Below are 14,256 nucleotides of genomic sequence, written 5' to 3' on the forward strand. Positions count from 1 at the left end.
ACACAGACACACAGTACCACACTGTCTCTCATTCAAACACATACACAAACATAGACAGCACCAAAGAAACAAACACACACACACACACACACACACACACACACACACACACACACACACGCAAACACACACTTAAGTCTTCACAACAGGAAGAGCTCGCGCTGAGCGGAGCGGAGCAGAAAAACGCAAAAAAAAGAAAAAAAAAGAAGCAATTTTCCGACGCTCCCTTACTGAGAGCTCCTCTCAGCGCAAGCTCTCCCGGCTAAACGCATGTTGCGAGAGCTTAAACGGAGCAAAAAAAAATAAAGACAGATGTGAAACAACCAGCTTTGTCTTTTTGTAGGAAACACACTTTAGATCTTTTTAGGGTAAGAGGTTTTTGAGTTTCTGAGTTGGCTGAGTGTTGTAAATACTCGCGCTCACCTCCCTTACGACAGAGCGCATAGGAGATAAGTGACGTCAGTACTTAATAACTGGTTATGATTATTACTGAACCGATACCTTATTGTCCGCGTCTGCATCGCGGTGCACCGAAGAAACAATTAATTTTGACACCTCTAGTTTTTAATGACGCGTGGCATGCATTAACAGGTGAAAATCCGATCTACTTGCTTACACTGCAGACACGACGGCACAGATCTAATTCATATTGGATAAATTTCTACAAATGCCTGAATCTGATTTGAGTAAATCAGAATTCATGTAACTTGTTCCTGCTTACACGTACATGGGCCATATCCGATCTGTGCCACATGGGAGAAAAAAAAAATGAGTCACTTGAACAGTGCAGTGTAAATGCGGCCTTAGAAAAGTGGCAGATTTTCCAATCATCACAAATACTGCAGAAGACCTATTGGAACCCACATGGACTCAAGATTCTCATAGATATCAGTCAAATTTGGTAAAGGAAAAATTATGTTTTGGGCTTGCATTCAGCATGGGGACGGCAACATCAACTGCTGTTATCAAGATGTTTGTGCTGCCTATTACATAACAAACCACAGGAGAGGGCAAATTCTTCAGCAGGATAGCGCTCCTTCTCATACTTCGGCCACCACAGGATTGGCCAGCCCAGTCACCAGACTGAACTTTATTGAGCATAGCTGGTGTAAGATGAAGGAGGAGGCATTGTAGATGAATCCAAAGAATCCAAAGGGAGTCCTGCAAGAATGCTTTCTTTGCCAATCCAGATGACTTTATTAATAAGTTATTTGAGTCATTGCAGAGATGTACAAATGTATGGATGCAGTCCTTCAAGCTCATGGGAGTCATACACAATATTAATTCTTTTTCCACTGCACCATGACTTTATATTCTATACTGTACATTGTTTCTGTTAAGTGACAAGACTTTTGTGTAAGCAAAGTCAGACCTTACTACCCTAATTAAATAATTAAAAATCAAGACATGATCAAATTTTTGTTTGGTAAAATATGCATAATATAAAGGCCTTTGCCTTTCATACTGTATAACCCACTTCTGATACCAAATGATCAACTAGAAGGCAAGTTATTAGTTGTTGTTCTTAAAACTTGGATAGGCGCCAATACTTTTTTCAGGTTGTGTATTTAAGCATTATTCAGCAAAACAAACATATGCTTGGCCATACCTGCTCTCAAACAAATATCTTTGTTTCTTCTGGAAGCTCAAAGATAACGCAACACACAAGAATGAACCTCGATTGTTTTCATGGGACAAGCAGGCCCAAAAAGACAAATAGTTGCATCCCAATTTGCATACAGCAATCATTCCTAAATAATATTCAAAAGAGAAAACTATTCCAAAAGAGCAAATTAAATCTTTAAAGACAAATGTGCATTTCTGTGGTTACAATTGAGCTATTGGCAGCATATCAGATGTTTCAGCTTCACCTTATGAAGGTCAGACTATATGATCTGTTATATACCTTCTTAAAAACTACCCAAGCATTTACTCTCATATTGTCATCTGTGGAAGTAGTTTATATCTAACTATAATAACAATAATAATAATAAATAATAATTTGTTACATTTATATAGAGCTTTTCAGGGCACTCAAAGCGCTTTACACAATGGGGGGGAATCTCCTCATCCACCACCAGTGTACAGCATCCACCTAGATGACGCGACGGCAGCCATTTTTTTTGCACCAGACCGCACACCACACACCAGCTGATTGGTGGAGAGGAGACAGAGACGAAGCCAATTGGAATATGGGGATGGTTAGTAGGCCATGATGGACAGAGGCTAGTGGGCAGATTTGGCCTCGATGCCAGGGTTAAACCCCTACTCTTTTTCGAAGGACATCCTGGGATTTTTAACGACCACAGAGAGTCGGGACCTCAGTTTAACATCTCATCCGAAAGACGGCGCTTACTGAGCAGTATAGCGTCCCCGCCTGTGTGTGTGTGCACCCACACAGACAGCAGGTTGGGCAGGTTGGGCGCCCCCCTGCTGGCCTCACTAACACCACTTCCGGCAGCAACCTAGCTTTCCCATGTGGTCTCCCATCCAGGTACTGACCGGGCGCAGCCCTGCTTAGCTTCAGTGGGCGACCATTTGAGAGTTGCAGAGAGCTAGCTGCCGGCATAACAAGTCAGTCATTGTTCAGATATGATAACCCCACTACATTATAGTCATAATGCTTTAATGCTGTGAGATCTTAATAATAAAGATTTTAATAATATATTTATTCTGTATTTGTAAGGCTTCACTTTAGTCTGTGAAATCATTGGTCTGCTGCGGCTGGTATCCTACTGTGTTCATACCTCAAGAGCTCCTCCGGGAAATTATAACAGCCAATATAAATCCAATATATTAGCATATCCTAACAGCCATATAACATCTCCTTCATTCTTTAGAGAGAGCAGCTTCACATTGAATATCATAACCATAACTTGAGGTGCGTTTGAAGCCGTGTGTGAGATGTATTCAAATTATATGCAGATTTTCCATATAGGAAAGAAGCTGTTTGATGATTTTAATCTTTCAGTCGTGATTGCTGATCTGCATCGGATGAGATGTATTTCGTGACTTGATTGGCGATGTGCGTAATACTGCATGTATTTCTGGCCTACGGTCTGGCCTATTTCTGTTTAGTTGTTTTGTGTGACTCTGACTTTTCTGATGCCAGACATCTTTAAGAAGTGTGGGAGGTAAATCTGCGTCTCCAATTTTAGCACTTCATTTTGAACCGCGATGGCTCTTGATTGGGGTTATACTTCCTGTTTCTAAATTTTAACATTTGTAAATGAATAATGACATTTCCATCTCTTGCTCTTTTGCTCTGCTCTACACATTAGCATATATTTTTTTTAAAAAGCAGCACTTGTTATTACACCTTATTTGCAATTATATAAGTTCCATTATAGTTTTAGAGTTCTACTGTAGTTGAAATGTAAATTAAATGGAATTTAAAAATAAAATTCTGAACTTTTAAATAGAAATTAAGTCTTAAAGGGCACCTAGGTTACCCCTTTTTTCAGATTTAATACAAGTCTTTTGCGTCTCTAGAATGTGTATATAAAGTTTCAGATCAAAATACCCATCAGATTTTTCATTATACCTTTTACAAGATGCTGTTTTATACTGATTTCCAGCAGGGGGTGATTTTGTCGTACTGCGCCTTTAAGCCGAGTCTTTCCCGCCCACTATTTCTACATGCCTCCTCCCTCAGCTGCGTCAGACAACAGACAGACTTAAAGGAAAAAGGTCTCACGTAGCATTTGTGAGATACTACAGTAAGAACTAACCTTTACTAATCAGTATTGTGAAGTTGATGCATTGATGAGTCACACACAATATCGTTACAAAGTTAACGCGCGCGCCCGCGCACACACACACACACACCGCAGATGACACACACACACACACACACACACAGGCAGGCAGGCAGACAGACAGACAGAGCGCGCTTAGCTTAGTTAAGGCTAACCTCAAGTACTGTGTGGATATCTATTATGCCAATGTACAAAATAAACCTGATTTAACTTCCACAAACCGGGATTGAAGCGTCTTCTTTTATTATTGTTCTGACACGCGGCTGTGCTGATAAAGTAAAGCTGAAGTAAAACGCTGTAATTAATTACACACATCTCTGTTTTTAAAACACTTTAAACATGTGAAACTTACTCATAATCACATTTGATGATGATTGCTGGTCCTAGCGAACAGAACAGAGCTTTTATTCCCGGTTGCTTTGCGTATGACTGCCTGGACTTGTTGACATATACACGCGACTACCAGAACATGTTAATGCGCGCAGCTGTCAATCAATTCGGTGGGCGGGGGTATCGCACACCTACGTAATGGTGCGATCGATTTGAAAACAGCTCCAATTGGCCGACCCTTTTTTTTGTAGTTAAATTGAAAAAAAAAGGACTGGGTGTGTTCATATCACCCCAGTATGACGGTCTATACACTATACCAACACACAGATCTGTCCAAACAGCTTGAAAAGTAGATTTTTTACCATAGGTGCCCTTTAAGTCATTGCTGATTTTATATTTTTTATTTATAGTGGGTGATAATTATATGTGCACTTCATTAATGCACATACACATTTTTATCACATATACAGGGATGCGCAGCAGCACACGAATATCTTTACTTATGAAAAAATAATGATGAAAGGATTGAAATGTAAATAAATAAATAGGATATAAGTCTCTAAACTTTTTGGATCCCAATTAGTATACACTGTACAGAATATCCTAAAATATAGTGTGGGTACTATCTGCACAACTTCACGTTGCTTGGAAACCAAATCTTTGGTCCATTCTTTCCCCTTCAGGAAAACATCCAAGTCTTTCAGTTTGAAAGTGCCAGGCGAGGTTTAGAGCCCCACTTCCACGGTTGTCATGGTTTGTAAAGGACGCATGCAGGAAAAAGATGCTGGCATCTCCATGGCAGCAAAGAGAGAGAGAGAGAGAGAGAGAGAGAGAGAGAGAGAGAGAGACAGAGAGAGAGGGGTCCAGTCGTTGTGTAACACTGACCTAGTTAATATGCAGCTGATCTGCCCCAAGGCCTCTGAAACATTAATGAGGTTTCTGCTACTGCTGCCTGCTCAATGTGATTTCTCTCTCACTGAAACACACACAAACAACCAATCCAAATCATTAAGGAAGCCCCTGGTGATGTTATTATGATATATTAAGTGTCAAACCGGCAGCATTGGAGTGCATTAGTTTGCTTTAGCTAAAATTTGTCGGTGCTGCCTGATACTGGTTGAATTTTTATTTATTTTTTTGCTTTTAAAAATGCACACAATAAAACTCTCTGTGGGTTTGTGCATTTTAAGGCTTACAAATCAAACTAGCATAGTCACTCAATAGATGATTACGTTATTTTATTTAACGCTTCACTGACACCATACCACATGTGGGACATTTTTACCAGGACATATAAAAACAAATATCTGAATCGGAACTCTTTGACGAACTATTTATAATATGCATACATCATTTATAATTTTCAAGTGTGTTTGTTTAACTGCTTTATTTAATGCATCTTTATAATCTTTCATTATTGAATTAATAAAACTACATTTCTTAAAATGTATTAGAACATATAAGGTTTTAGGACATCTATTATTTAATCTTTATTTTACATCTACAGAATCATAAAAAAATTGTGAACTTGGTTTTTCATTTGTGATTCTCATTTGAGCCAGAATCGTGCCGCCCTAATTAGAATATATAATTCCTGATAAGCAAAGTTTTTTTGGCCTTTAAATTACATCTAAAAAAAAAACAAATGTGCACCTTTTCAAAAGTTCAAAAGACACAATTTAATTGATCAAAAATAAAATAGAGTAAAACAATTTATTATCTTTAAAAATAGTAAATAAATAAATATTAAAAATGCTAAAATATTATTAATAAAAATCATTCATTGGTTTATTTTCTTTTCGGCTTAGTCCCTTTATTAATAAGGGGTCGCCACAGTGGAATGAACTGCTAACTTATCCAACATATGCTTTACGCAGTGAAAAACATATGTTTTACTCCCTTCCAGCTGCAACCCATCACTGGGAAACACCCCAACACTCTTACATTTACACCCATACACTACAGTTAATTTAGATATTCAATTCACCTATTCTACATGTCTTTGGACTGTGGGGGAAACCGGAGCCCCACAAACATGGGGAGAACATGCAAACTCCACACAGAAATGCCTAGCCAGGACATGAAGCAGCAGCCTTCTTTCTGTGAGGCGATCATGCTACCCACTGCGCCACCATGCTGCCCTAGAAAAACAATTCAATATCTTTAAAAAATAACAAATAAATAAAAATAAATAATATAAAAATGATAAAAATAATAAATAAATCTATTTTAATATAAGTAAAAAGGGTAATGCATTCCTGTGATCATTACTCCTTTCTTGATTTTTTTTTTCAGGATTTCTCAGAAGTTTTACTAATATATTAAATATATAAATATTTATTTATACAACAGTTCTTTCTTGTTCTCAAATCTGATTGGCTGATAGCCGTGCGATATTCTGCAATATCAGAACTCCTACAGCCTATTTACCCTTTGTGTATTACTCTGCCCACATACAGCCAGCAAAAAGCAGACACTACAGATTTAAAGTTTAAAAGATGTACGCTCAACTGTTTAACTGTCAGCTTATGATTTGAATCCGGAAGAAAGTAGTTCCTCATACAAAACGGTTTTTGAGACTCTCCATGTTTGATTTTGTTTTTATTTACACAATTATGCCGTCAAACTGTTGTATAAACGCAATATCACACTCGTAGCAGTGTTATATGGCTGTATATCGGCACTGGTGGGGGCACTGAGGGCACCAATGCACGCCTCCCACCAGTGCCGATATACAGCTATATTGCACTGCTACGAGTGTGATATTGCTCATATATATATATATATATATATATATATATATATATATATATATATATATATATATATATATATATATATATATATGTATGTATATATATATATATATATATATATATATATATATATATATATATATATATATATATATATGATATATATGTATTTTAATGTATATTTGTTTAACTTATATACGTATACATTGTAATTAAATAGGTAAAACATGGACAAACCTAACCACTGCATTACAATTAAAATTTTTAACCCAATGATTGAATTTGCCTGTTTAACAAACTTTTGTTAAAACAACCCAACATTTTTATAACATAATTATTTTGATTATTGCCTTTTATTGTAGCTAACTACACTCACTAACCACTTTATTAGGTACCTGTCCAACTGCTCGTAAACAAAGCTTTCTAATCATATGGCAGCAACTCAATGCATTTAGGCATGTAGACATAGTCAAGACGATCTGCTGCAGTTCAAACCGAGTATCAGAATGGGAAAGAATTTGATTTAAGTGACCTTTGAACAAGACATGGTTGTTGGTGCCAAAAGGGCTAGTCTGAGTATTTCAGAAACTGCTGATCTACTGGGATTTTCATGCACAATCATCTCTAGGGTTTACAGAGATTGGTCCGAAAAAGAGAAAATATCTAAATATTTAAAATAGTTTTGTCAGTGCAAATGCCTTGTTGATGCCAGAGGTCAAAGGGGAATGGCCAGACTGGTTCAAGCTGATAGAAAGGCAACAGTAAATCAAATAACCACTCATTACAACCGAGGTATGCAGAAGAGCATCTCTGAATGCACACCACGTCAAACCTTGAGGCAGATGAGCTACAGTAGCAGACCACACCGGGTGCCACTCTTGTCAGCTAAAAACAGAAAACTGAGGCTACAATTCACACAGGCTCACCAAAATTGAACAATAGAAGATTGGAAAAACATTTGACATGCGACATTTGGATGGTAGGGTCAGAATTTGGTGTCAGCAACATGAAAGCATGGATCCATTCTGCCTTGTATCAATGGTTCAGGCTGGTGGTTGTGTTGTAATGGTGTGGGGGATATTTTCTTGCCAAACTTTGGGCCCATTAGTACCAATTGAGCACCACAACCTACATGAGTATTGTTGCTGACCATGTCCATACCTTTATGATCACAGTGTACCCATCTTCTGATGGCTAATTCCAGCAGGATAACTCACCATGTCATAAAGCGTGAATCATCTCTGGTTTCTTGAACATGACAATAAGTTCACTGTACTCAAATGGCATCCACAGTCACCAAATCTCAATCCAATAGAGCACCTTTGGGATGTGGTGGAACAGGAGATTCGCATCACGCAATTGCTGCAGATCTATGATGCGTGATGCGAATCTCCCGTTCCACCACTTCCCATAGGTGCTCTTTTGGATTGAGATTCATCATGTCAATATGGAGCAAAATCTCTGAGGAATTTTCCAGTATACCTTGTTAAATCCATGCTATGAAGGATTAAGGCGGTTCTGAAGGCAAAAATGGGTCCAACCCAGTACTAGTAATGTGTATCTAATAGTGGCTGGTGAGTGTATAAATCTTTGTGTATTTAAATCTAAGTTTAATTAAGTGGAAACATCTAAATTACACTTAATTCTACCTACAAACAGTAAAGTTGACAGTGTACCATTCAACTGCAGTGTTTATTACAAAATACGTGGTATTTTATGCCATGACGTGTCATATTACAAATGACCTGTCAATGCCGTGTTTACCCAGCTGCAATAAAGGCTGAGCAGGTTTATTTCAAGTACTACAGGTATTTTTACTATTATTATGACCACAAATAGCCTACATCTTTTGCAAACTCATATTGTAGTAAGTAACCTGTTAGAAGAACATGTTTAAAAATGAATTTAACGCCACGTTAACCAGCTTTAGCACCGTGTCTCTGTCTATGTGCTAAATATATGGCTCTGAGGGAGGATGAGTTTAGATAAGCATCATGATGCTAACGGCTATAAAACACCACCCTGTTTCATGTTTACACCAATGCTAAATGTGCCACCCTAATGAATGCTTGTGTTCAACAGCTGGCTGTAGACACACAGACGATGGGTCTGTCTGCTAATGAATGTGAAGGCAAAGGAAGAAGGGGGCGAGACGGGTGTGATTGATCATTATCTGACCTTGATAGTCTCTGTTTGTCTGTGATAGAGCGTGTGTGTCTGTGTGTGTTTGGGGAAACAGGCATTTTTTATATTCTCACAGTGATTCAGCTTTTGAATCCATAGTGGGGGTTTTGTGGCCAAATGCTTGTTTGCTTTTTATTTTTTTATCTTATGTGGGTGTATCTAGAATTGTGGGTACACGTTGTGTCTAAAGCTAAAGATAAACCTTCTATTGTTTAAAAAAAACAAATTTTTTTAATGAAACAAGTATTGAATAATAGCACAGATTATATCAAGTTATCTTTAAAATTAGGTTTGTATGTGAAAATGGGTCATTTTATCTGGAAAATAATTCTTTTTGACTGTCGCCACATCCTGAATCTTATATTAAGCTTCAATATTATGACATTATTAAGACTAATTATATTTGTTTGTATACTGTAAGTTTGTATCTTTTTGTGTGTTTACCCTACTTAAATCATATACACAGCCAATTTAGGGCAGTCCTAAAGCAGGTTCGTGTCTACTCAGAATTTAGTGAAAAGACGCTATGCCGCAGGTTTATGTAAAGACACATTTTTGATAATATATACCATTCAGGTTTTGTTTCTGTGGTATCTTTGCTGGGTTAAAATGTTCTGATCAACTCTGTTACATAGCCATAACCATTATTAAAGCATGTATATTTATCTGATGATATATCTGATGTTTCAGATAAACCAATAGTAGATTAATTATTTATAACCCTGTTATTGTGACAATTCAGTGAATGATCTGTTTTAGTTTTGCCATGTGGTATCTGTTTCGAGGTTAGCATCTTGAGCTAAAATACAAAAATGGTGGAAAATGTCCGCTCTGCTATGGTTTACAAAGTTGAACAATACGTTAAACAACAATTAGTAAAATGTTCCCTCACATATTTAAAGGAGTGATCCACTACAATATCATATTTTAAACTTTAGTTGATGTGTAATGTAGCTGTGTGAACATAAGCAACATCTCTGAGTGTAATACGTTCAAAGTTTAATGCAAAGAGAGACATTGGCTTTTACAGTTAGCTCAGCAAAGCCTAAAGCAAACACAGTTTGGAGACTACAAAAAATACATCCAGGTTAATGAGATCATAAACACTTTAGGTTACACGCATACAACCCATACAGCGAAGGGGCGTGGCCAGAGGCATTGTGATGTTATAGCAGAGAAAGCTAGAATGTCGTCCAAACGCTTTTATTTTCACAGAGCTTCTTCTGGTTCTTTATTTGGGCTTCCAAAGCACATGAAGCAGAGAGAGAATTGCTTACAATTTAATTTAATTATTTTCCAGAGAATTATAAAAAAGATAAAGATCTAGCACTTGACAAAGGAGAACTTATAGAATATCTTCCAGATTAGTGCTGGATTCGGCTCCTCAAAGAAGGAGCAGCTCTAACTATAATAGCATAAGCTGTGGATTGTCACAACCTTTTATTTGTTTAAATTTATCTATTACATGCGGTTCATTTCTCTGTGGCAACCCCTGATTAATAAAGGGACTAAGCCGAAAATAAAATAAATGAATGAATATTCTATTGCATAAATAGTTTCCAGTGTTAAATGTGTAAAATGTGTAAAATGCTGTTTGGCACTGTTAATTTAGCTTCAACTTCATGTTTATCCATCAAATCGCTGTGAAGACCCACAATCTTTACCAGCACTGCAGTGTCTCTCTAATATCACAACGTCTTTTAAAGTTTTAACCATTGTTTTCTATGAGTGTGTATGAAGACTGGCAGCACCATTTGTTTAAGACATTAGCCAGTCATTACAACCAGACTGCCTGATGTTTATAGTACTATTTGTCAATTGCAGTGATAATAGTAATATACGCTCAGTTTATGCTTCGTCTGTGCACATTTCATCATTTAGTTTTCCTTTGTGTAATCAGAAAAGGTGTGTGGAAAGACAACCTCTCAAGTACAGTAGATGCAGAATGTGTACTCTCATTTCAGTTGGCTGTCATTCGTTTGGTGTGTTCACGCACTGCTTTTTGGTCCACATGAGCCAACAGCACAGTCGATATTCATTGGTGCTAGTTGTTTGGCCTCGTCTTGATGTGTCCCGGCCCTAAAAAACAAAAATAAGCCAGAATTTTAAACCCGACTCATTATGTTCAGAGTTCTGTGCTAGAAATATATGCAAATTTGTAATGTGTGAAGTCATTTCATTTTTCAAGAAAACTTGTAGTACAAAAAATTTAGTTCCTAAAGGGCACCTATTTTACTTTTTTTCAAGATTTAAGATAAGCCTTTTGTGTCTCCAGAATGTGTCTAATTCTTTTTCAACTCAAAACATCTATCAGATTATTTATTATACCTTTCAGAATATTGGAATTTTTTGTTTTGAACACTATGTGGTTTGTTGCCTGTGCCTTTAATACTAGTTCTCCCCGCTCACTGTTCCCACGTGCCTATCAGAGTATGCCTCAATCTCCATCTCGGCTGCATCAGATACACAGCAGAGTGACAGACATGAAGGAAGCAGATCTCACTTAAAATTTGTACTACAGTAAGAACTTTCCCAATGATTATTTGATGTATTTGTTGTGGAGTTAATTCAAGCCTTTCTGCAATGAGTCACACACAATGTCGTTACTAAGTTCACACACATACACACACACACACACACACACACACACACACACACACACACACACAGTGTGCGCGTTTAACTTTGCACTGTTTTTACACTGTAAATGTGCTGTATGGATATCTATTATGTTAATGTACAAAATAAACCTGATGTAATGTCCTCAAGCCGGAATTGAAGTATCTTCTTTTATAAATGTGCTGACATGCGGCTGTGGTGATAAAGACGGTAAAATCGCTGTAATTCATTACAAACATGGACTGTTTAAAAACATATTAAACGTTGTAAAACTCATTATTGATCACATTTGATGATTATAGATGATCGCAGAGAGCTGAACAGATTTTTTAATCCTGTTGATTTGCGCACGTCCTGTCTTGTTGATATGATTATATGCATTACTATGAAGACATGTTAACATGCGGCTTTCAATCAGTTCAGTGGAGGGGGAAACGTCAAGTTGCAGTGAGCCTTAAAATGGGAGAGATTTAGATCCTATTTTAAATCTCAGGAATTGCAAAAAAATTAGAGTTATTGTTTTTCTATCACTCCAATATGACAGTAGACACACTATACCTACACACAGTTCTGTCCAAACAGCTTATAAAAGATGATTTTCATCATAGGTGCCCTTTAATGTACTCATTCAAATAGAAGAAATATGGTGATGTCTCTTAAAAATATATTTTTACCATATTCACCTGCAGTGTCTCTCCTTAAGTATTCAAAGGCCATCTTTCTTTCTTGGTCTCTCTTGCTCTTTCTCTGAAGAATGTGATTGATGGGTCATATATGTCACACCTCACTCTCATTACCCAGAGTGCACTGGGTGCTGAGCCGTCGCCATGGCAACCTGTCTATTGGCCCGTGCACACCCACACGCTCTCCTAGCAAGTGCAAATGCATCTGCTAACACTCCTCGAATGTTAAAGGGACGTGTGTTAGGTAACAATGTCGAGGTGCTTTTTTTAACACATAGCTTATCTACTGTGGCGGCATCACACATCAGGATGTGTTACACCCTTTCTAGTGAATGGGAACTACAGTTGAAAAAACTATATTATAAATTACAGTGCATAATGAATTGTTTAATTTATTAATTAAACAGTACTGCAAAGTAAATGGACATCTCATTTTCATGTTAGATTAAAAATGATTTCATCTGTGAGAAAAGCATGCACTACTCTTTGTCTCGTTTCCCCTCTGTTTCTGTTGTTCTCTCCCCTGCTTTCTCTCGACCAATGATGTATAATTTAAGATGTGTGTCTCTACTTATTCATTCAGAGTGTGTAGACGTGCAAGTCTGACGAGATTCTTTGATGCATCAACAAATCTGTGGAGAGCAAAAGTGTCAAAATATCCATATGTTTTCTATGTCAACAATGTGCCTGTAAATATGGGTGGATCCCTCCTGATGACATTTATTCTTGTTCCTATATTTAGGACCATTTGTATTCATTTGAAGCCATATACACACTTATTCTTAAAAAAACATGACTGTATTACTAATAAATGCATATAAAATTAGAAGAAACAATCAAATATTGAAATGTTTAGAATTTACACTACTAAAAAAAAAAAAAAAAATCTACTTGGTGTTTCTATTTTGTTTGTAGTCCAAATATGTAAGCATTTTTAAATCAAGAAATTTCTAGACAAGTAAAACATGTTTTGTTTTCAGAAATAATAAGTCAAAATTAATATAGTTTTTTTCTTTAAAATAATCTCAAATTTTAAAATAATCTGCTAATGGGGTATGAAAATAATTATTATTTAAAACTGAAAACAAGGTTATTTTACTTTTCTCATTGACTTATTATTTAGCAGATTTTAATAAATAATTTGGCCGGTATATAGAGTTTGGGAGGTATATCGATATGATTCCCCAACGTGATGCGGGATTATGCAATATCGTTCATATCGATATGGTTTGAGGCCACATGTGCGCATTCTGCACGAAACAGATCACTCCAAGGTAGCACGCGAGCTCCACTTGCACAAATGTGCGCATGCGCAAATGAGTCATTCCCTCCCTGAGTCATACAAAAGATTTGTTAAAAATTAATTATTCGTTCAAGAACGACCCATCATTACATGACATGACATGGAGGAAAGACATGGAGGAACATGCAGTGCCGGTGTTGTATCGGAATCTGACTCCCTGGACAAATCTGACCCGTGTGCACGACGTCACACAGCGCCTGCAGCTGTAATAGCGGTTTATCAGACACCTTTTATCGATCATTTCTTCCGCAATTGACAACAAGAACGAACATAGAAGCCTTGTCAAATTGACAAGCAGCAACTGAATTTGTTCAAAAGAATTAAAAACGCCGAAATGGGACCACTTTATATCGCATTTTGAAAATGAAACCACCTCATATTCACTGATGAAAAGGTCAGTATTTATTACACGACGGTCTCATATTTATATTTACGTTAACACAATTAGCTCTGCAATCTGGTTTGTTATTGCATATTGACTTCAACTCTGATTATAATCTAATCATTGTATTTATTTATTTATTCTGTTTAATTGATTTATTTATTTTGGCCTCTTAACGGGAAGACGTGTTTTGATTTGTGTGTGTGCCTACAAATTGTGTGTAGTCTACAAATGGTTGGTG

At 36.9% G+C, this 14,256-nt stretch overlaps 1 protein-coding gene across 1 annotated transcript in view; it reads left to right on the top strand.

Annotated features, from left to right (window-relative positions):
- si:ch211-158d24.2 overlaps nucleotides 1-14,256 on the top strand; it is an 81,676-nt gene that overhangs the window by 23,460 nt on the left and 43,960 nt on the right. The window lies entirely within an intron of this gene.

This window comes from Danio rerio, chromosome 8, assembly GCF_049306965.1.
Source record: "Danio rerio strain Tuebingen ecotype United States chromosome 8, GRCz12tu, whole genome shotgun sequence".
NCBI classification, from domain to species: Eukaryota; Metazoa; Chordata; class Actinopteri; order Cypriniformes; family Danionidae; genus Danio; species Danio rerio.